This window comes from Arachis stenosperma, chromosome 9, assembly GCF_014773155.1.
Source record: "Arachis stenosperma cultivar V10309 chromosome 9, arast.V10309.gnm1.PFL2, whole genome shotgun sequence".
Classification (NCBI taxonomy): domain Eukaryota; kingdom Viridiplantae; phylum Streptophyta; class Magnoliopsida; order Fabales; family Fabaceae; genus Arachis; species Arachis stenosperma.
In genome coordinates this window covers 41162242-41186077 of record NC_080385.1, presented here as the reverse complement: position 1 = coordinate 41186077, position 23836 = coordinate 41162242, and the positions used below count along the sequence as shown (strand labels likewise).

The following is a 23836-nucleotide window of genomic DNA, read 5'->3' as shown; positions in this document are numbered from 1 at the left end:
TGAACCGTCAGTTGTCCAAACTCGAACAATCTCCGGCAACGGCGCCAAAAACTTGATAGGCAAAATTGTGATTTACACTTTTTATAACTCGAACAATTCTTAGTAATGGCTCCAAAGACTTGGTGCACACTACTATGGTTCACTCACATTCTTCACAACTTCACACAACTAACCAGCAAGTGCACTGGGTCGTCCAAGTAATAAACCTTACGTGAGTAAGGGTCGATCCCACGGAGATTGTTGGTATGAAGCAAGCTATGGTCATCTTGTAAATCTCAGTTAGGCGGATTCAAATGGTTATAATGGTTTTCGAAAATAATAATAAATAAAGCATAAAATAAAGATAGAGATACTTATGTAAATCATTGGTAGGAATTTCAGATAAGTGTATGGAGATGCTTTGTTCCTGTTGAATCTCTGCTTTCCTACTACCTTCCTTCAATCCTTCATACTCCTTTCCATGGCAAGCTGTATGTAGGGCGTCACTGTTGTCAATGGCTACTTCCCATCCTCTCAGTGAAAATGGTCCAAATGCTCTGTCACAACACGGCTAATCATCTGTCAGTTCTCGATCATATCGGAATAGAATCCATTGATTCTTTTGCGTCTGTCACTACGCCCAACAATCGCGAGTTTGAAGCTCGTCACAGTCATTCAATCCTTGAATCCTACTCGGAATACCACTGACAAGGTTTAGACTTTCTGGATTCTCAAGAATGGCCGCCAAAGGGTTCTAGCTTATACCACAAAGATTCTGGTTAAGGAACCCAAGAGATACACGCTCGATCTAAGGTAGAACGGAAGTGGTTGTCAGTCACGCGTTCATAAGGATGGATGATGATGAGTGTCACGGATCATCACATCCATAATGTTGAAGTGCACGAATATCTTAGAACAAGAATAAGCTGAATTGAATAGAAAATAGTAGTAATTGCATTGAAACTCGAGGTATAGCAGAGCTCCACACCCTTAATCTATGGTGTGTAGAAACTCCACCGTTGAAAATACGTAAGTGATGGTCCAGTCATGGCCGAATGGCCAGCCCCCAAATGTGATCAAAGATGTAAAATCCCATATGTCTCATACAATAGTAAAATGTCCTATTTATACTAGACTAGTTACAAGGGTTTACAGAAATAAGTCTAAATGCAGAAATCCACTTCCGGGGCCCACTTTGGTGTGTGCTTGGGCTGAGCTTGAACTTTTCACGTGCAGATGCTTTTTTTGGAGTTAAACGCCAAGTTGTAACGTGTTTTTGTCGTTTAACTCTGGTTTGTGACGTGTTTCTGGCGTTTTACTAGAATGCAGCATGGAACTGGCGTTGAACGCCAGTTTACGTCATCTAAGCTCGAACAAAGTATGGACTATTATATATTGCTGGAAAGCTTTGTATGTTAAGAGTGCGCCATTTGGAGTTCTGTAGCTCCAAAAAATCTATTTCGAGTGTAGGGAGGTCAGAATCCAACAGCATCAGCAGTCCTTTTTCAGACTGAATCAGATTTTTGCTCAGGTCCCTCAATTTCAGCCAGAAAATACCTGAAATAACAGAAAAATACACAAACTCATAGTAAAGTCCAGAAATGTGAATTTTGCATAAAAACTAATGAAAACATCCCTAAAAGTAGCTAGATCCTACTAGAAACTACCTAAAAACAATGCCAAAAAGCGTATAAATTATCCGCTCATCACATACCTTTCAAACTATGGTCAGAGGGAAAACTATTTACTTCCACCTTGACAAAATAAGAGAGGTTTTCAAGCTGCCTCAACTACAAGATGATCCAGAATCCTTTAATAGGAGAATGGTGAGAGTAGATAAGCGTTTGGACCATGTTCTAGAGGACATATGCCTCCCTGGAACTAAGTGGATAACCAACTCAAGAGAGGAGATCTCAAACCAGTCGCTAGGGGCTGGTTGGACTTCATTGGGCATTCTATACTGCCCACTAGCAACCGTTCTGAGGTCACTGTCAAAAGAGCAGTGATGATTCATTGCATTATGCTGGGAAACGAAGTGGAGATTCATCATCTGATTTCTTGTGAGATTTACATAATTGCAAATAAGAACTCCACTGAAGCCAAATTGTCTTACCCAAGCTTAATCTCTCTACTATGTAAAGATGCTGGGATAAAGATGGGAGTGGATGAGTTCAGCTCAGTCGAGCATCCAATCACTAAAAAGTCATTAGAGAGACAACAAGTACACGACAACTCCATCAAGAGGAGGGCGAAGGAGTTCCTCCCAGAAATCCCTCAAATTGACTAATGGGCCCGCCTAGAAGCATCTGTCACCAAGCTGCAAGAAGCTATGGATCAACTTAAAGAAGAGCAGCAAAATTAAAACAGCATGCTTTGCAAACTGCTTAAGGAACAAGAAATCCAAGGGCGTGAGCTATAGAAGCTGAAGTGCCAGAATCTCTCCCTTGAGGGACCAGACACCCCACAGATTGAAGGAGCACCTATCTCCCAAAATAAAGGTTGTTGAGTCCTAATCTTAAATCTATGATAACTTTTATTAGAAACCTATTTTAAGAATTACATGAATATTAGTAATTAGGGTCTTTATTTTTATTTTTATTTTTATCTCCAAGTAAGCTATAATTTATTTTTCTCATCATCATTAAACATGAATAAAATAGTAAATTTTTTTTAGTAAAGATGTAATTATTTCGAGTTTTTAAGAGAAGAATTCAAATTATTTATTTGTGGTGGCAACAATTTTTGTCTTCTGAATGAATGCTTGAACAGTGCATATTTTTTATAGTGAAGTTTATGATTGTTAAAATTGTTGGCTCTTGAAAGAACGATGAAAAGAAAGAGAAATGTTATTGATAATCTAAAAAATCATAAAATTAATTCTTGAAGCAAGAAAAAGCAGTGAAAAATACAAAGTTTGCAAAAAAAAACGAAAAATAAAGAAAAAGCAAGCAGAAAAAGTCAATAGCCCTTTAAACCAAAAGGCAAGGGTAAAAAGGTTCCATGGCTTTGAGCATTAATGGATAGGAGGGCCCAAAGGAATAAAATCCTGGTCTAAGCGGCTAAATCAAGCTGTCCCTAACCATGTGCTTGTGTCATGAAGGTCCAAGTGAAACGCTTGAGACTGAGTGGTTAAAGTCGTGATCCAATGCAAAAGAGTGTGCCTAAGAACTCTGGGCACCTCTAACTGGGGCCTCTAGCAAAGCTGAGTCACAATCTGAAAGGTTCACCCAATTATGTGTCTGTGACATTTATGTATCATGTAGTATTACTGGAAAATAAGATGCTTAAGGTCACAGCCAAGACTCATAAAGTAGTTGTGTTCAAGAATCAACATATTAAACTAAGAGAATCAATAACACTATCTGAATTCTGAGTTCCTATGGATGCTAATCATTCTGAACTTCAAAGGATAAAGTGAGATGCCAAAACTATTCAGAAGCAAAAAGCTACTAGTCCCGCTCATCTGATTAGAATTTGAGCTTCACTTAAAACACTGGGATTCTATTGCAACTTAATCCTCTTTTTTATCCTATTTTATTTATCTAGTTTCTTGAGGACAAGCAACAGTTTAAGTTCGGTTTTGTGATGAGCGAATATTTTATACGCTTTTTGGTGGTATTTTCATGTAGTTTTTAGTATGCTTTAGTTACTTTTTAGTATATTTTTATTAGTTTTTATGAACAAAACACTTTTCTGGACTTTACTATGAGTTTGTGTGTTTTTCTATGATTTCAGGTATTTTCTGGCTGAAATTGAGGGACCTGAGCAAAAATCTAATTCAGAGACTGAAAAAGGACTGCAGATGTTGTTGGATTCTGACCCTCCTGCATGCAAAATGGATTTTCTGGAGCTACAGAAGCCCAATTGGTGCACTCTCAATTGCATTGGAAAGTAGACATCTTGGGATTTCCAGAAATTTATAATAGTCCATACTTTGCCCGAGATTTGATAGCGCAAACTGGCATTTAAACGTCAGTTTTTTACCCTTTTCTGGCGTTAAACGCCAGAATTGGCATAAAAGTTGGAGTTAAACACCTAAACTGGAACCAAAGCTGGCGTTTAATGCCAGGAATAGTCTATGCACGTGAAAGCTTCAATGCTCAGCCCAAACACACACCAAGTGGGCCCTGAAAGTGAATTTCTGCACTATCTATCTTAGTTTACCCATTTTCTGTAAACCTAGGTTACTAGTGTAGTATAAAAATTACTTTTAGAGATTCATTTTGTACCTCATGACATTTTACATCTGAATTTGTATCTTCTACGGCATGAGTCTCTAAACTACATGGTGGAGCTTTGCTGTGTCTCGATGGATTAATGCAATTATTTCTATTTTCTATTCAATCACGCTTGTTTCTATTCTAAGATATTCATTCGCACTTCTACATGATGAATGTGATGATCCGTGATACTCATCACCATTCTCAACTTATGAACACGTGCCTGACAACCACTTCTGTTCTACCTTATATTGAGTGTGTATCTCTTAGGTTTCTGGTTCACGAGTTTGATTGCCTCTCCTGACAACAGAGTGTTCAAATCCATGAAACCAGAGTCTTCGTGGTATAAGTTAGAATCAATTGGCAGCACTCTTGAGATCTGGAAAGTCTAAACCTTGTCTGTGGTATTCCGAGTAGGATCTGGGAAGGGGTGACTGTGACGAGCTTCAAACTCACAAATGTTGGGCGTAGTGACAGTGTGCAAAAGGATCAATGGATCCTATTCCAACACGAGTGAGAACCGACAGATGATTAGCCCTACGGAACCCGTAGTTGGACCATTTTTACTGAGAGGACAGATGGTAGCCATTGACAACGGTGATCCACCAACATACAGCTTGCCATAGAAGGAGCCTTGCGTGCGTGAAGAAGACAACAGTAAGTGATGCCAGGGCATTTAGGCCAGTTTCACTGACCTTTTCTTTACTGTTTTAGGGTAGTTTCATGCATTTTCTTAGTGAATAAGGCAAGTTTTGGGTGAATATACACTTACACATTGATTCAAGCAACCATTGTGAATTTTGCATGATTCATGAGATTTTTGCCAGAATTGCATGATAATTTGATGATGCATAATCTCATGACTTTGGCTAGAGCTTTGATGTACTTTAATTGCTTGATTTCAGGACAAATGAAGCATGGAAGAACCACGTTAACATTCATGTTAACTTAGTCAACGTGAATACTAACGTGGGATGGCAAAGAGCTTGCAACGTTAATGAGAAAAGTGATCACCAATAACACCTGCGAAGCCATTCATAGCTTACGTTAAGAGCCACGTCAACTAAGTTAACGTGGTACTTAACGTAGAAGAAAAAGAAGACTCCACGTTAACAAGAAACATGAACTCCAATAACGTTTCTCCTCAACATTAGTGGTAAAAGTGAACACCACTAACGTTGGAAAACTAGGCAATGCCCCACGTTAAGAGTCACGTTAACTTAGTTAACGTGAACTCTAACATGGAAGATGATCAACAACGCCAACGTTAGTGACACTCATTTTTGTCACTAACGTTGGATCATTAGCATTGCCTACGTTAACTCTCATGTTAAGATTGTTAACGTGAAAGTTAACGTGGAGTTGAATTCAAAGAACTAACGTTAGTGACACTCACTTTTGTCACTAACGTTGGGAGATGGCTTCATTTCTACGTTAAGAGCCACGTTAACTTAGTTAACTTAGTTAACGTGGGTTTTAACGTAGGGACTTAAGGCAATTGGAGCGTTAGTTACAAAGGTGAGTGTCACTAACGCTCTCGAAGGTGATAGACACCCACGTTAAGAGCTACGTTAGCCAAGCTAACATAAGATCTAACGTAGGGGCAAAGAGGCAAGCAACGTTAATGGGAAAAGTGATTCCCATTAACGTTTGCAAAAAGGGGCACAAGCCAACGTTAATGGGAAAAGTGAGTCCCATTAACGTTGGCCAAGGATTGAGTAAGAAACGTTAGAAGTCACGTTAAGAATTCTAATGTTGAGACTAACGTGGGTATATAAAGGTGGAACGTTAGTGGAAAAAGTGAATGCCACTAACGTTCTCGCACCCAAAATGTATTCAACGTTAATCTCACTAAATGCCCAAGCCTAATTCATATTTCTCTGCAAGCTGGGCCCACTAAAGAGGAGAATTGCTTCAACTCAAAGTCCAGAGCCCACATCCAAGACTTGAAGAATTCACTAGAAGATCATGAGGAGTAGTATATATAGGAGTAGTTTTGAACTGGAAAAGGGATTAGCACTTTTGGGAACTACTCTCTGCATATTTACTTTTCTGTACTTCTAGCATGGATTCTTCTTTTCTGCCATTTTTCATTCCTAGATCTATGAACAACTAAACCCTTTTCATTGGGTTAGGGAGCTCTGTTGTAATTTGATGGATCAATTATAGTTTTCATTCTTCTTCTTCTTTCTTTTCTCTTGATCTTACTAGAAAGCTTTCGATCTTAATTCAATTGGTTAGTTGTCTTGGAAAAGAAACTCTCCATAATTGGATCTCCTTCGAACCTTGGAAAAGGGATGAGGAGATCATGCTAGAATTGCTTTCTCATGTTGGACCAAATTGGGGTTTGGATGGATATTGTGACATTTAATCCTCCCAACACTTTGATTTGGAAATACATGTGGTATAATCAGTGACCAAACTTCATCTCTTCCCATGAGCAATTAAATCAAGGAATTGGGTAATTGTTCAAGCTTAGAGAGATTGGATTGCCAAGGAATTGGAATCCAATCACTTAAGATTGCCAAGGAGATTAATGAATGCATTGATTGAGGAAGAGATGAGAATGAACTTGATCCGGAGAATGCAACATCTCCTAAACCCAATGATTTCCCCATTTCTGATCTTACCCATTCTATTTACTTTCTGTCATTTAATTTCCTGCTCCTTACCCCAACTCCCGTTTAAGATTCTGCACTTTAAATTCTGTTATTTACTTTCTAGTCATTTAAATTCCTGCATCTCAACTTAAATTCTGTTTAGCTCAACTAGCCTCTTCTTCTAACTAAAGTTGCTTGACCAATCAATCCTTGTGGGATTTGAACTCACTCTATGTGAGTTTTACTTGACGACAATTCAGTATACTTGCCGAAGGGAAATTTGTTGAGAGACAAGTTTTCATGCATCAGTAGGAAAGCAGAGATTCAGAAGACAGAGCATCTCCAAAACCTCAACCTGTTCTCCACTGCATAACAAGTATTATTCATTTCATGTTATTTTACTTTTTACAAACAAAACTCTTTTCATTATTAATCTCCTGACTAAGGTTTACAAGATAACCATAGATTGCTTCAAGCCGACAATCTCCGTGGGATCGACCCTTACTCACGTAAGGTATTACTTAGACGACCCAATGCACTTGCTGGTTAGTTGTGCGGAATTGCAAAAGTGTGATTGTAATTTCGTGCACTAAGGAGTACCTGAGGATTGTGCTGTAAATCCTAAAGGAACGAAAATTGTATGCTAAGTTGTTGAAGTGCGAGTTTTGGAAGAAGGAAGTGAAATTCCTAGGTCACATGGTGAGCAAGGGAGACATTACGGTGGATCCCTCTAAGGTAGAAGTGGTGATGGAATGGGAAAGATCGACGAATGTGACAGAAGTTAGGAGCTTTTTGGGCTTGGCCAGATATTACCGTAGAATCATTGAAGGATTTTTCAGGATTACACTACCAATGACGAAGTTGACAAGAAAAGAAGCGCCTTTTGTTTGGACGTCCAAGTGTGAAGAGAGTTTTCAAACTTTGAAGGAAAAGTTAACTTCGACACCTGTTTTGATCTTGCCGAAACTGCATGAACTGTTCGAAGTATACTGTGATGCTTCTCTGAAGGGTTTGGGTTGCGTGTTGATGCAACACCAGAACGTAGTGGCTTACGTGACGTGTCAGTTGAGACCGCACGAGGTGAATTATCCAACTCATGACTTGGAATTAGCGGCGATTGTGTTTGCACTGAAGATTTGGAGACACCACTTGTACGGGGTAAGGTTTAGCGTCTTTTCTGATCATAAGAGTCTTAAGTACATCTTCAATCAGAAAGAGCTAAATATGCGTCAAAGGAGGTGGATGGAGCTGCTAAAGTATTATGACTTTGAACTGAGTTATCATCCCGGAAAGGCGAATGTGGTAGCAGACGCTTTGAGTCAGAAGTCCTTGGCAATAGCTTGGATGAGAATCAAGGAAGAGGAATTAGTAGATAAGTTTATAGATCTTAAGCTGGATATCGGTGGAGTTGCCGGAAAAGCTTGTTTGAACCAGTTACAGATTTCAAATACGTTTAAGGCAGAAATTCAAAGGGGTCGACAAGATGAACTAAAGCTTCAATAATTGTTTCAACTAGTTGGTGAGAAGAGACTTGGAGAGTTCACCAAAGATAACAAGTGGTTGTGGAGATATAAAAGAAGGATTTGTGTACCGGATGTTGGGAGCTTAAGACAGGGTTTGTTATCAGAAGCTCACAATAGTGGGTTTTCTATTCATCCTGGAAGCACAAAGATGTATTATGACTTAAAGAAGATGTTCTGGTGGCCGGGGATAAAGGGTGATGTAGCTACAATGGTATCCAAGTGTTTGACTTACCAAAAGGTGAAGATAGAACATCAGAAACCATCGGGAATGCTACAACCACTTGAAATTTCTCAGTGGAAGTGGGAAGAAATAGCGATGGATTTTGTGACGGGTTTACCAAAGACTAGGTCAGGATTTGATGCGATTTGGGTGGTCGTGGACCGCTGACAAACCCCAATTTGAGGGTTTATCTTGTATTGAATTTAGAGTATTTTGATAACCTTTTGTCACATTTAGCCTATAAATTAGCATGGTTTTGTTATCTCTCCCGTATTTGTACTTAAGTGTAAAAACATGCTTTTAAGCCTTATTTTGATGAATTCTATTTCTTCTTTGATTCCATAAGATGCCTTGATGTGTTTGTTAGTAATCTCAGGATGAAATAGGCTAGGCATGGATCAAAGGAAGCAAGGAAGGAAGCATACAAGTGGAGAGAAGCATAAAAAGCCAAAGAATTGATTTCGGCCAAGCACGCGTACGCGCACAAGGCGCTCGTGCACACATCGCAGAATTAGCCAGGGACGCGCACGCGTACCGTGCGCGCACGCGTCGTAGCCCGCACGTGATTCCTTTATTGCAACACGTGCCTGGCGATTTTGGAAGGTTTTAGCAACCAACTTTGGCGCCAAAATGCATGTAAGAGCCAAGGATTGAAGGGGATTGACACACATTCACACCCATAGACTAATTCTAGATTATTAGATAGATAGTTTTAGTTAGTTACATTTGTAGAGAGAGAAACTCCAACTTCTCTCTAGGATTCATCTTCATTTTCTCAATTCTCAACCATTCCTTGGTGAGATCTATTACAACACTCAATTTACTTTGTTCATATTGTAGATCATCTTCTCTAATCTCAATTAGTGTTTTGTAATTGTTCAATTCTTGTAGAACTTAGGTTTAACTTTGTTGTTTTGGATTCTATTGATTCATTGAAGATCTCATTTCCATTGTTGATTCATTGTTAATTGTTGTTAATCTCTTGTGTTGAAATACTTTGATTCTAAATCTTCTCTCAATTTTACTATGTCTTTCATTCTTGCCCTCCAAATGTTTGAGAAAATGCCAACTTTAGAAATGGAGTAGTATTCCCTCACTTGGCCTAGTGGTTGAGTCATTGGAGATACTTGAATAATGGATGTCAATTGTTGATTAAGAATTGAGGATTGCTAATTGACTTAGAGTGCACTAAAGCTAGACTTCCCTAGGGTAAGACTAGGACTTGTGACTTGAGTTGGTTACTTTTACTTGACTTTCCTCTATAATTAGGGGTTAACTAAGTGAAGCAACACTCCTTTGTTATCACAATTGAGGGAAGCTATAGTGATGGAACTTCCAATGTTCAACCTTGGCCAAGGCTTTTGATGTTGATTGATTGTTGTTTTCTTTTATTCACACTTTTATGACACACTCTTCAAGCCACAAAAAGACCACTTAACCAATACATGCACCCTTGTAGCATTCCTAGGGAAGAACGACTCGGGACAAATACTCTCGATTATAGATTGTAGATTTGTTTGATGATGGATTTTGCGTCGGTTTAGACTATACTACGATTGATTACTTGATAATTTCTATACCGGCAAAAATCCATTCGTCAACTGCTTAACTAAATCTGCTCATTTTCTACCTATTCGAGTAAACTGCTCCATGGAAGAGTTAGCAAGGCTGTATATAAAGAAGATAGTAAGGTTGCATGGTGTCCCATCAAGCATCGTATCGGATCGTGATCCCTGATTCACTTCAAGATTTTGGGGAGCTTTCCAAAGAGCTTTCGGTACGAAGCTATGTCTTAGCACGGCGTATCATCCACAAACAAATGGACAGTCAGAAAGGACTATTCAAACGTTGAAAGATATGCTAAGAGCGTGTGTTTTGGATCAACCCGGAAGTTGGGACCGCTACATACCATTGGTGGAGTTTGTGTACAACAATAGCTTTCAGGCGAGCATTGGGATGGCTCTATATGAGGTTCTATATGGACGGAAGTGCCAGTCTCCACTTTGTTGGTATAAATCGGGCAAAGTAAGTGTATTGGGTCCAGAGGTGATAGTAGAGACTATGGAGAAAATTAAGAAGGTACGAGAAAGGATTTTGACTGCTCAGAGTCAACAGAAGAGTTATGCGGACTAGAAGAGAAAACCGTTGGAGTTTGAAGTGAGAGAGCATGTGTTTCTACGAGTTACACCAACAACTGGGATTGGAAGAGCAATTAAGACCAAGAAGTTGAATTCGAGGTATATAGGACCATTTGAGATCCTAAAGCGATTCGGGCCAGTGGCATATCAAGTTGCTTTGCCACCTCACCTGTCTAACCTACATGACGTGTTCCACGTGTCACAACTTCGTAAGTACACGTCGGACACGGCTCATGTGTTGGAACCTGAGACGATCGAGTCGAGGGAAAACTTGACTTTCCAAGTGACACCGACGAGAATTGATGACACCAGTATAAAGAAGCTGCGAGGAGAGGAAGTTCAGTTGGTTAAAGTTGCTTGGAGGTGAGCAGGAGTTAAAGAGCATACTTGGGAATTGGAATCCGAGATGCGAAAGGATTATCCCGAGCTTTTCTCAGGTAATTCAAATTTTGAGGGCAAACTTTCTTATTTGGTGGGGAGAATGTAAGAACCGCAATCAAACAGGTTAATTAAGTGGTTATATTGTCCAAATTTGATTCTGAAAAGTTAGAGTGAGAATTTGATGTTTTAAACATCATTTTTGGACTCAGTGGGTCTTTCCGAGTCAGAAAATGTATTTTCTGCAAAAATCGTGAAAAATCGCGAACTGGCAGTTGAATCTGCTTGGTGCTGCGCGAGAAAAAGTAGAAACAGTCAAAAACCTTAGAAAAACATTAGAGATGGAAAACCGGGCGTTAATTTTAAAGGTTTGGCCCAAAGTTGGGCCAAACGGGCTAAAAATGCTAACAGGTTGAACCGGGCCCAAGTTGGGCCCAAGTCCAACATATATAAAGGTTCATTTAATGAACCCTAGCCTCCATAAACATTCTCACTTCAGATTTGAGAGAGGGAGGAGAGGAAGAAGAAAACCCTAACCACCTCCATCTTCCCAAGCTCATATCTTGAGTTCTAGAACTTTGATTTGCATGCCGTCAGCGGCTACGCGTTCCTTGCAAAGAGCTCTACAAAACCCACCAAGAAAATCTAGAGGTAAGTTCGAAATCCTTCCAGTTCTGCTCTCCAAATTTTTTGGGTTTTGTCAGGGTTTGGGTTAAATGGGTTTTGTGATTTTGGATGTTTAGGTTTGCTCCAATCCTTGCTTAACCTTGAATTTTGGCCATCAAATCTGTTGGGAAAGGTAAGAGATACTAAACCCTTGTGAAATTTGATTTATGTTGAGTCCTAGGTTAATTTTGTGGTGATTTATATGTATATAGCTTGATTATTGTGAGTTTGGAGCTTGTTGGTGCTTGTTGCAGCTAAATTGGTGATTGGATTGTGGTTGAAAGCTCATTTGGTTTATATTGGGAATCAGCCAAGGTATGGTTTCAGTTTCTTCTATGTAGTATATAATATTTATGGACACTTAGACTAGTGACCCATAGGATAGGATTGGATTTTGAATGGTTGATGAGTTATTGAGTGTAATTGTATGATAATGATTGATGAAATGATGAATTTTGAGTTGATAATGATGATTAATAGTGATATGTTGAGGATGAATGATTTGTGATGTTGTGTAGTGGATTATGTTAATAAATGTGGTAATGGTGTTGATTTATTTGGTAATATAGTTGGAAAATTGTGTTTATGAGGTTGGATATATGAGATATATTGATATTGATATTGTGGATAAGAAAAAATGTGGTATGTTTGGTGTAATATGCCATAGAGTGTTGAATTTGATGAAAATTAGAGTTTTGGAGTGGTTTGGGTTGGTTTGGTTGTGTTTTATGAAAAAATTGTGAAAATTGTGTTTTGGGTAAAAGTGAAATTTTGATAAACTTTGTTTGATCATAACTTTTGCCTCGGTTTTCAAAATTGGTTGAAATTTGATTAGAATTAAAGATCTTTGAAAACCCTTTAAATCGGTATAAAGATTGTGAAATTTGGAATTTTGTAGAGGAAGTTATGATCATTCAAAAATTGGTGTTAAAAATTAGAAATTTTGCAAAGTTACAAAATTCTGAGTTTTCTGGTACGTGCGCACGCACAGCCTTGTAAGCACGCACACTCTGCGTAAATGGTGACTTGTGTACATGCACAGACCTGTGCATTCGCACACGCAGAGGCAGGTAATCTGCCTGCAGCGCTGGCACGGCTTGTGCGCGCACACACCAATGGGAGAATTGCAACCTGTGCGTACGCACGGGAGTGTGCGTATGCACAGGTACCAAAACACAAAAGGCCTGTGCACTCGCACAACCTGTGCCAGCACTTTTAAAAATTTCCTGGGCGTGCGCACGCACACCCCTGTGCAGATGCACACGCTCTGTTTTTCAAATTTTGCTTTGTTTTTAACTATTCTACCTCCCCAACAAGGTTGTAAGCTTCTATAACACCTTTCTAATACTTTTGGGTATATTTTTGGGTGCTCAAGCCTGGGAAAGGGTTTAAGGGTTGTAGGTACTGATATTAGGAAAAAGGTTAGCAAACGGAGTTCTAGGTTTCTGTTGTGTGGGGGAAGGTCTGACAGTGTGTGATGAATGGTTGATGAATGAGATGCGAAAGCAAGGAACAAAAATATGAAAGAATAGTGGTTGAAAAGAGTCGAGGACTCTGGATAAAGCGATGGATCCATCTTGTGCTAAAAATATTTTGAAAACCACTGTACCACCTTTTATTGAGATTATATGACGATATACGCTCGGCAGAGGCCGAGGTTGGATCCTGCCTGTCGAGGTAGTGGCGGCGGCGTAAGGGCGGTGGTTCGTCCCTCTTGCGCTTAGATGCAAGGTCGAAGGCAATAGATCCCGCTCGCATCCTTTCGGATCATCAGAGCGTGTAGGCGTAAAACCCTGGACAGTGATCCGAGCACTATATCTCGGGGGTTCCCACACCATGAATTCGAAGGGCAACATCTCTATGGAGTTGTGTCGGGTTGGCAGTTGAACCGACAATGTGATATCATAGCCAGTAGGGCAGGCATTCATCATATGCATTTTCTACCTGTTTGTATGCTTTGCCAACTTGATATTGTTTTTTCCTATCTGTGAAATATGTCTAATTGCTACTTGTATTAATTGCTATATATGCTTCTACTTGTGTTTTACTTGTATTGTATATACTTGTGCTTTGCTGGAGTTGAGGAGGTTCGGAAGGCGGTGGCGATTGGATCGCATGGTGGATTGGATGGTGAATGCTGTGGGACAGCGGTGTTTGATTAGAGTAGAATTTTCCTAGGATAGATTACCCTGTTATAGTATTACGGTTTAAGTTGTACTGAGGAATTACATATTATGCTATTTTGGTTTAGTATGCTTTAAACTTGAATTCTTGTGATGGATATGGAGTCTAGGATTGCCTTTGGCGTCCCGGGATCTTATATCCTACATTATTGGGCACTGTTACCATACTGAGAACCTCCGGTTCTCATACCATATTCTGTTATATTTTTCAGATGCAGGTCACAACCCACCTCAGTGAGTTGTCTGATTAGTGACAGGAGCGGAGGATCTGGACTATCTTTTGGAGTCTTTTGATTTACTATATATATATGACTCTCACTTTTGTATTTTACCTTGGCCTAGAGGCTTGTATTAAGAGAACAAAATTTGTATAAGCTATTTTTACTGTCTGGTTACATACATGGTCTGTATATGGCTAGCCAGCTTAAACTCCGCGAGTCCTGGCTAGTGTCTTATGATATTATCCTATTATACTATGATGTTTTGTCATTCTATACCTGGTTCTTAAGTTTTAAGTTAGTAGCTACGTTAGTACGTTTTGCGCTTTTCAAATCTGGTTTTTGAGGTATATTCTTCATCGGGCTTCTAGATATTATCAACTCCTTCTATATATAATATATAAATAAGCTTAGAACTGTTGTAACCCTTGATTAATCTTTGCTTTACGACGCGAAGTAAGGCTTAGGCTAATTAGGGTGTTACACGTTCCAACTCCTCGCGAAGAGTAGAAGAAATTAAGAAGAAAATATACAAATCTCCATAAAAAAATCACCAGAAAAAACGAAGAAACATTATTCAAGGTACTGTTTTACTGTTCTTCTAGATTTTTTTTCTAGATTGTCTTTGCCACATGCCTCATCCTTAACCAGCAAAACATTAAAAGATTTTAAGAAGAAATATACTGTCTCTCCCACGTTTTGGGTGTATTTCTTAAATCTTTTGGGCATATTTCTGTAATTCTTTGGGTGTATTTCTGTAACCGTTTGGGTGTATTTCTGTAATCTTTTCTGTAACCGTTTGGGTTTATTTCTATAATCGTTTGGGTGTATTTCTAAAGTTCCATTATCTTCAAAACAATTTCAAAGCTTTATTTCAGAAACCATGAAAATCGAAAAAAATGGAAGTTATATATTTGCGCGTTAATTGATTTGAATTGATTTAAAAGTCTATTAAAAAGGCATGTAACATAAGCAGCGCATTTAGTGGGTTTCGTTTTCTTCATACTTGTAAAGCTTGTAAGCTCAAAACACTTGTATGTAGAGATTAATCCCAAAAATATTTTGCGCACCTTAAAGATTAATTACTAAATCAATCATTACATTGTATGAATCCATTATGAATTTGGCTAGGGAACCAAGAGGGGTCTAGCAAAAAACAAGCCAACAAGCGGTTTTTAATTTTACTCTATATTAATTAATAATCATTAATTAATGATTATTTAAATTTTATATTTTAAATGATACAAAATTAATGATTATTAATTATCTCTTCTTACTCTAATTCACCTTTTACCATTTATTATGCAAATCCTAATTTCTCTTTTTAAAAAAATCGAAATTCAAAAAAAAAAATATACCAAATCATAAGATAAAGAATAACTCAAATCCTAAGAAAAAAAAACATACAAAACATATGAAAAAGAATCATCTAAAACTAATAAAAAGAATCATTCAAATCCTAAAAAAACATACAAGACACAGGAAAAAGAATCATCCAAAACTACATAGGAAAAAGAATCATCCAAAACTAATAAAAAGAATTGTTCGAAATTTAGGAAAAGAAACATAAGAAACTAGTTAAAAGAATCATCAAAACTAAATAGGAGGAGGAGAAGACCACAGGGTGGCCAGCGACGACGTCTTGGACGGCGTTGCGTAGATGGTGGGGGACTCGTGGTGGCGCGTTGTGAAGAGGAAGTTACGAAAGTTGAACGATTTGATTGATAGTGTGGAGACAATTGATGAGAAGAATAGTGAATTATTGCACTATTTTCTGGAAGAATTAGAACCACGATGAATCACAGCACCGCTAACGGCGTTAAGAAACGAGTGTTTACCGGTAAGGATACGTCGTGAGTTTGCCTTGGATGGAAGAGGTTGATGCTTTTTCGCTGTTTAGATTAAAAACAAAGATTTGCCTAACGCCATGAAGAGAGAGAGAGAGAAAATAAAGACTCGAAAGTAGGTTCGGTGGGCTTTTCACCGTGATACCCGACGAAAATACCTCAACGTATCCATTCAAAATTAAATTTTCCATTAAAACCAATTAAGTATAAATATTTTATAATATAAATGAATAAAATTAATTAAGATAATTATAAATTAATTAAGTTATTTATTTTTTGTCTGATTACTTCTTGATTCCATATATTTTTCTATCCATTATTTGTTCAATTTATTTTTTTGTTATGTATTTTATATTTTAACATATATTTTATAAAAATAATTAATTTTTTGTGTACATATAATATAATTATAAAAATATAATATAATTAAAAGTCATATCGATATATGGTCATTACCTAATATTTATTCTGAATTTTGATTGTATGATTGATTCTACTTCAAAAAATCTAATTTATTTTTTCAAGTATGTGACATTGCAATAATGTTAAAAATAAAATAATTTAAAATTATTTTATTTTATTTAATATTTATAATTTCTATAATTATAAATTTATTAATTATATTTAATATTATTCAATTATTCTAACAATAATAAAAAAAATAAAATAAAGTAATTTTATACTACTTTTTTATTATTTCTCAAATATTTTTTTATAGTCTTGATTGTGTTATTTGTATTTTAGCAATTAAAAGACACTTTTTTTTGTATTGAAATGGAGTTATAAAAATTCAAGAAATAAAGACTTAAATACAAATTAAACGGGATAAGATAGTCTCTATTTCATCATTACTGAAAATACTAACTAGATCTAAAGAAGATAAATTCTAAAACACAAAATCATTATCTAAACTTAAATTCTGTTTTGTTAAGCAATCAACACATCTATTATCTTCCCTATAAATTAAGAGACACTTAATTCAATCTAAGAATGAAAATCAAGAGCTAATGTATTGATGTTTTTTTTTTTTTACTGATGGAAAATCTATGTATGCGCCTCAACTCTTTCCAACTAATGGGCCTACCGTTCTTGAATAATTAGAATTAGGTGATAGCAGTTGGGGTAGCAATAGGAGTTGGGCTACACGCAATTTCTCATCTAACGTGATGACTTCCCAAGGCTGTTACACGCAACGGACGCAGAATACGAGCCCATGAAGCAGTTCTTCGGGGACAAGAGGCCCAACAACTATTGGTGGTTTGTGAAAGGGACGGAGGGTTGGACCGGTGTGGTCATGGTGGTGCTCATGGCCATAGCCTTCGTTCTTGCTCAGCCTTGGTTCCGTAGGAACAGGTTCAACCACCTACCAAAGCCCCTCAAAAAGCTCACTGGCTTCAATGCTTTTTGGTACTCGCACCATCTCTTTGTTATTGTCTACATGCTCTTCATCATTCATGGCTACTTTCTCTACCTCACCAACAAGTGGTACAAGAAAACGGTACGTGATTCATCATAATAAACTATAGTCTGTATATTCAAATTAATCCCTAATGAATTTTAGATGACACATTAATTTTTAATAAATTTTTATTATTTAAAATATCACTAAAAGTTACACTTATCAAATAGATTAGTTCTTCTATCACTTTTAATAAAATTTTTAATATGCATATTGAAAAAAATAAATTTTTAACAAATTTTATTATAAAATAATTAGATTTTGATAAATATTTTTACATGACAAATAAGATTTTTTAGCGAAGGACCAATCTGTGTCCAAAATCTTTAAATTAATAAAAAAATTATTTAGAATAAAAGAGTTTGATCTAAAATTTTTTAAGGAACAATTTAGATGTTTACTCTAATTTATAATTATTTTAAAAATTTAATTTTAATATATTGTGAGTATAAAATAATTTTAGAAACATATATTTAATCACATCATAAAAATAACTATTATTTTTATTGACGATGTGAATAATCATTTATAAAAACAGATATAATTGTATAGTTGTATAAAATATTTTACTTTGTTAGTGCTTCAAAATTAAGCTTTTATTTTAATCATAAAAACTTTATTATATAAGAAATCTACATGATTTACATAATTCAACAATGGTGCAGACATGGATGTATCTTGCTATTCCCATGATACTATATGCATGCGAAAGGTTAGTTCGGTTTTTCAGGTCTGGACACAAATCTGTGAGGATGTTGAAGGTACTTATTAGATTTTCACTTCCTCTATCATCATTTAATTAATTAATGTCGTCATATATAAATCACCGATATTGAAAAATCGGCAGGTTGCAGTTTACCCAGGAAATGTGTTGGCATTGCATATGTCTAAGCCACAAGGATTCAAGTACACTAGTGGCCAATATATTTATGTTAATTGCTCAGATGTTTCCCCATTTCAATGGTATGCATCGCATCTTAGAAAGTTCCTATATATTCTTGTAACCTTACGTTACTTAGACAAATTGTTTCAATGCACTTCTTTTCTAGAAAATAAATTAAACTAAATGTATAGAAATTTATGGTTGGACATATTATCATCCTAATTTTAAGTTTCTTTTTCTCTATGTAGGCATCCCTTTTCTATTACATCAGCTCCCGGAGATGACTACTTGAGTATTCACATTCGGACTTTGGGTGACTGGACATCACAGTTGAAGGTCGTTTTTGCCAAGGTGAAATTTTGCCCACCACATACAGCAATTAATTAATATGTTCTTCTGCGATTAAAATTTTTTAAAGCGAGAAAGTGAAGGTCTAACTACCCTTAAATCAGATAGTGGAACTCACACATGATATAAATCACAAATTCAATGAAGATTAACCACTTACTTTATTACTTTCCACTTTTTTATCTCATGCCGCTAGAGGATCTTTTTCTGTTCTTCTATGTTTGGACAATTCCTTCATAAATTTCATCAGCAAATTAAAGCTTAATTATTACTACTTTTTCCGACATGAACGATGCAGGCTTGCCAACTTACGAGTGATGATCAAAGTGGTCTCTTGCGAGCTGATATGTTATAAGGCAACAGCATACCAAGGTATAAGAGTATGGCTACTCATTTTATACTCAACACTTGAGATTGAGTCGAAAATTTTAACAGTTTTCTTTTCACAAAATACATTTAAAGTTTATTAGTAACTTGAATTAGTAAAATTTGTGATAAATAGTGAACTACATAAAAAAATATAAAGGTACCAATACCCCCAAGATTTTATAAGAACATATATATCAATATCTTAAAATAAATCAAATTCCATATTTATTTTAAAAAATATAAAGATTAATTTTTAAATAGTTAATATTATCTATTTTTTTACTGTAAAATTATTTTTTAACTTTTATTTTTGGAGAATTTAAAATTAAAAAAAAATTGTCGATGTTAATTGAAAAAAAATTACTTTCTAGCGAACTATTTTTATTTTCATTTCTAATTGTACATATAACTGTTTCATGAACAAGTCAACAATAATAGCCTACAATTTTATCAAAAAACATGTGAACAATTTGTAGGATGCCAAGAGTCTTGATTGATGGACCTTACGGAGCTCCAGCACAAGACTACAAAAATTACGAAGTCCTGCTTCTTATAGGGCTAGGAATTGGTGCCACCCCATTAATTAGCATTCTAAAAGATGTTCTCAACAACATCAAGCAACAAGGAGACGAAGAACAAGGAGTGAAGAACAACAAAAAAAACGCCTTTTGCAACCAAGCGAGCCTATTTCTATTGGGTCACTCGCGAGCAGGGCTCGTTCGAGTGGTTCAAAGGAGTGTTGAACGAGGTTGCGGAGAAAGACAAGGAAGGTGTGATTGAGCTCCATAACTATTGCACGAGTGTGTATGAAGAAGGAGATGCAAGATCCGCTTTGATCACAATGCTTCAGTCACTTCACCATGCAAAAAGTGGAGTTGATATAGTTTCCGGGACAAGAGTTAAGACACACTTTGCTAGACCTAATTGGCGTAATGTCTTTAAACATGCGGCAATCAAACATCCAGATTCAAGAGTTGGTAAGTATTTATAATTATATTATATATATATATATATATATATATATATATATATATATATATATATATATATACTAGTATTTTTATCCGTAATAATATTACGGGAATATACATTTTTTAAAATTACGGTCCACTTTATTCAGACAGTATAAATTATACATGATACAAAAGATTTATAAAATATTTTTACCAAAAAAAGTCGTAGGGAAAAAAAGAATGAGAGTGAGAGTTTGTTAATTTTGGAAAAAAATTATTTTAATTATAATAAAACAATATGGGATGACATATTTTGATTTGTGAAATTACTAATATAAAATATAAATTATATATAGAATAACAACCGGTAGAGAGAAATAGAAAAATGGAAAGAGGTAGATGAGAGAATTAGGAAGAGAGTTTGTTAATTTTGGAAAAAAAATATTTTCGCTCCATTTTAATAAGAGAGTGTCATGTGACACATTTGATTATTAAATTAGATAGTAATATATAATACATAATATAGATATATTTTAATTTTAATTTTAATGCAATTAAAGAATGTCATGTTGTCCATTTTAATTGTCAAATTAGTAATTAGTCATTGATATTAATATTAATAATGATGTATAAAATAGATAGAGTGGTTGAAAGAATGAGAGACAGAGAAAAGATGAGGGAGGAGGGGAGAACTCTTAATTTTAGAGAAAAAGATTTGATTTCAATTGCAATGAGGGAGTGACATGCGGCACATTTTGGTTGTAAAATTAGTACGGAGGAGGCAAGAATTCTTTAATCTTAGAGGAACAATTTAATTTCAATTATAATAAGGGAGTGATATGTGGCACATTTTGATTGTAAAATTAGTAAGAAAGGAAAAAAATTCCTTAATTTTGGAGAGAAAAATTTGATTCCAATTACAATGAAAAAATGACATGTATGTGGCACATTTTGGTTATAAAATTAGAAATATATATATATATATATATATATATATATATATATATATATATACCAAAAATCAATCATCAAATTTTATTTTAATATATATTTTATATTTTCTTATATATTTTATATAAATAACTAATTTGGTAACTGAATTTATATTTATATATATATATATATATATATATATATATATTAACATTGTTGATTTATAATCAAAATTCTAAAAATTGATCTGAAATTGTTCTAGTTATTGGTGTACAAGTTTATTGGTTCAATCAATTTGACTGTGATTTGATCTGAATAACTATTTTATAATAAAATAATAAATAAATATAAATAAATATACTAAAATATAATTATAGTCTAATATAAATTTTAAAATATCATCTAAATAAAAAATAATTTCATCTACATACAAACTCACAACAATTAAAAATTACAATTATACAAATTAATAATCACAAGATAAAAAATAACACCATAACAATAGTAATTTATCAAATTAACAAATTCAGAAATATGAACTCATCAAAATAATTATTCAAATTATTCAAATTAATAATTGGACGTAAAATACAAGAACAACACATCAATAACAATTTATCAAAACATAAATTAAAATTAAAATAATTGTTCAAATTAACAATTAAACAAAAATATAGCAACCTAACAATCATAACATGCACCTCAACAATAATTTATTAAATTACCAAATTGACAAGATTAAAAACATGAACTTAGATCAAAATAATGATTCAAATCAACAATTAAGTAAAATTACAGCAACATAACAATCACATGGTCAAAGAATAATACTTCAACAATAATTTATCAAATTACCAAATTAACAATATCAATATTATAAACTCAGATCAACCACCATAACAACAATTAAAACAGTTAAAACAAAAAAAGAACAGCAAAAAAGAAAAATATTATAGCAATCCAATAATCTCAAAGACAACAAATTGATACACAACTGAAAAAGTTAACAACGTAACCTTAACAAAATAAAAAAAACTAGTAAATCATTGTAAAAACTAAAAACTAAAAACTAAAAAAGAAATTAAAGACAATAAAACCACAGCATATTGACAATCAGGATTTAAGACATTATTGACAATCCAAACAACAATAATTAAAGAAAAAAATAAAAAATCACATATTAACAGAAGTGAGGATTTAAGACATTATTGACAATCCAAACAACAATAATTAAAGAAGAAAAATAAAAAATCACATATTAACAGAGGTGAGAGAGCATCGGAAGGTTGGACACGGCAGAACTGGAGAATAGGTGGAACAGAGTTGGCGCGGCGAGACAGTGGTTGTGCGATGAAAGAAGGCGACTTCGAGTAGTTGCATGGGGACGGCAGCTTCGAGCGATGGTAGAGACGACCATAGTGGAGAAGGCTCCTTCAAGCAGTTGCAACGGCAACTTCGAGCAATAACGAAGACGACCGTAGTGGGAAGGCGGCTTCGAGACGTTGCAACGACGACATTGACTCAGCGGTGGCTAGATAGAGCGAGGGAGTGAGGGAGAAGCTCGAAACCAAGAGGAAAGAAAGGAAATGGAGTAGTAAGGGAGTGACAGTGTTGAGCTAGGATTATGTTTTCTTTTAACTAAAAGACGAAATGACGTTGTTTCTATCAAAAAAGGAAAAATCGGCCGGATTTCAATTCGATTTGACCAGTCGGTTTTTGGCCAGTTCATCAGTTCAATCACGATTTTTATATTAGGCAGTTATAGCTTTTGACCGAATCATTTTTTTTTTACCAGTTTACGATTCGATCAGATAGTTTGAATCGGTTTTCAGAACCTTGTTTATAATAGAAGAATACTAAGAACAATTAAAATTTATTATTTTTTTATCAGTAATTAACCATCAATATTTAAAAGTACGCTAAAATATCTTAGTGGATAAAAAAATTAAATTAATAATTAAAAATAATAAATTATGATAATTCTCTAGTTTGTTTTAATAATATTTTAACAATTACCGATATTTTAAATTTTTTGATGTATGAATTTTATAAATATGACAACAGAAAACATATTTAAGAGAATAAACATTAAAAGGAATAAATCATTATCGTACGTGCAGTGTTGCTTTTCTAATGTCTAATAATTTCAAATTTATTGCGCTGTTTTCAGGTGTGTTCTACTGTGGGACGCATGCATTGGTTGGGGATTTGAAGAGACTTTCTCTAGATTTCACAAGGAAAACCACTACTAAGTTTGATTTTCACAAAGAAAACTTCTAGAATATTGTGCCATGCTTCTAGCTTTCGTGTAACATAATATATAGGGTTATCTATTTTTGTTGTAGAGATATAATATGGTTAGTACATAATAAATTTGATGATTTATTATATGAAACGTTGAATTCTCATACAATTAAACAACACCAGAATTGTATCTATTTATGTAATGCTACGTAGAAAAAAATATAAACAATAAAAAAATACACACTTAATAATACTCTTACGTACTTAGTTTATAAGAGAATATAAATTATTTTTCTAACTTAAATGATACAATTAATTTTTTCTACAATTATTTTCTTTATTTAAGTATACAAAAAATAAATTTTAAATCTTAGGTGAATCAAATTTATCAAAAACTATTCGTCTATACTCTTAATTATTACGTCTACAATTATACTGTCTTTCTTTCAAAACAAAGTTACAAATTTTTATATCATTAACCCTAATAATATCCCAAAATCACTATAGCATATTTTATAAAAAAAAATTAAATATTTCAAATTTGATCAGTATTGATCAATTTACTAAAAAAAAGACACTAAAAAATGGTTAGTTTGTGGCCTATAAAATAAAATAATAAATCATCCATCTTAATTATGAATATTATATGTTTAAAATTATAGATGTTATATGTAT

At 34.8% G+C, this 23836-nt stretch overlaps 1 pseudogene; it reads left to right on the top strand.

Moving 5' to 3' along the window:
* The window catches only part of LOC130951321 (respiratory burst oxidase homolog protein B-like), a 64474-nt pseudogene extending 41277 nt beyond the window's left edge, over nucleotides 1–23197 (top strand).
* The last annotated feature ends 639 nt before the right edge of the window (nucleotides 23198–23836 follow it).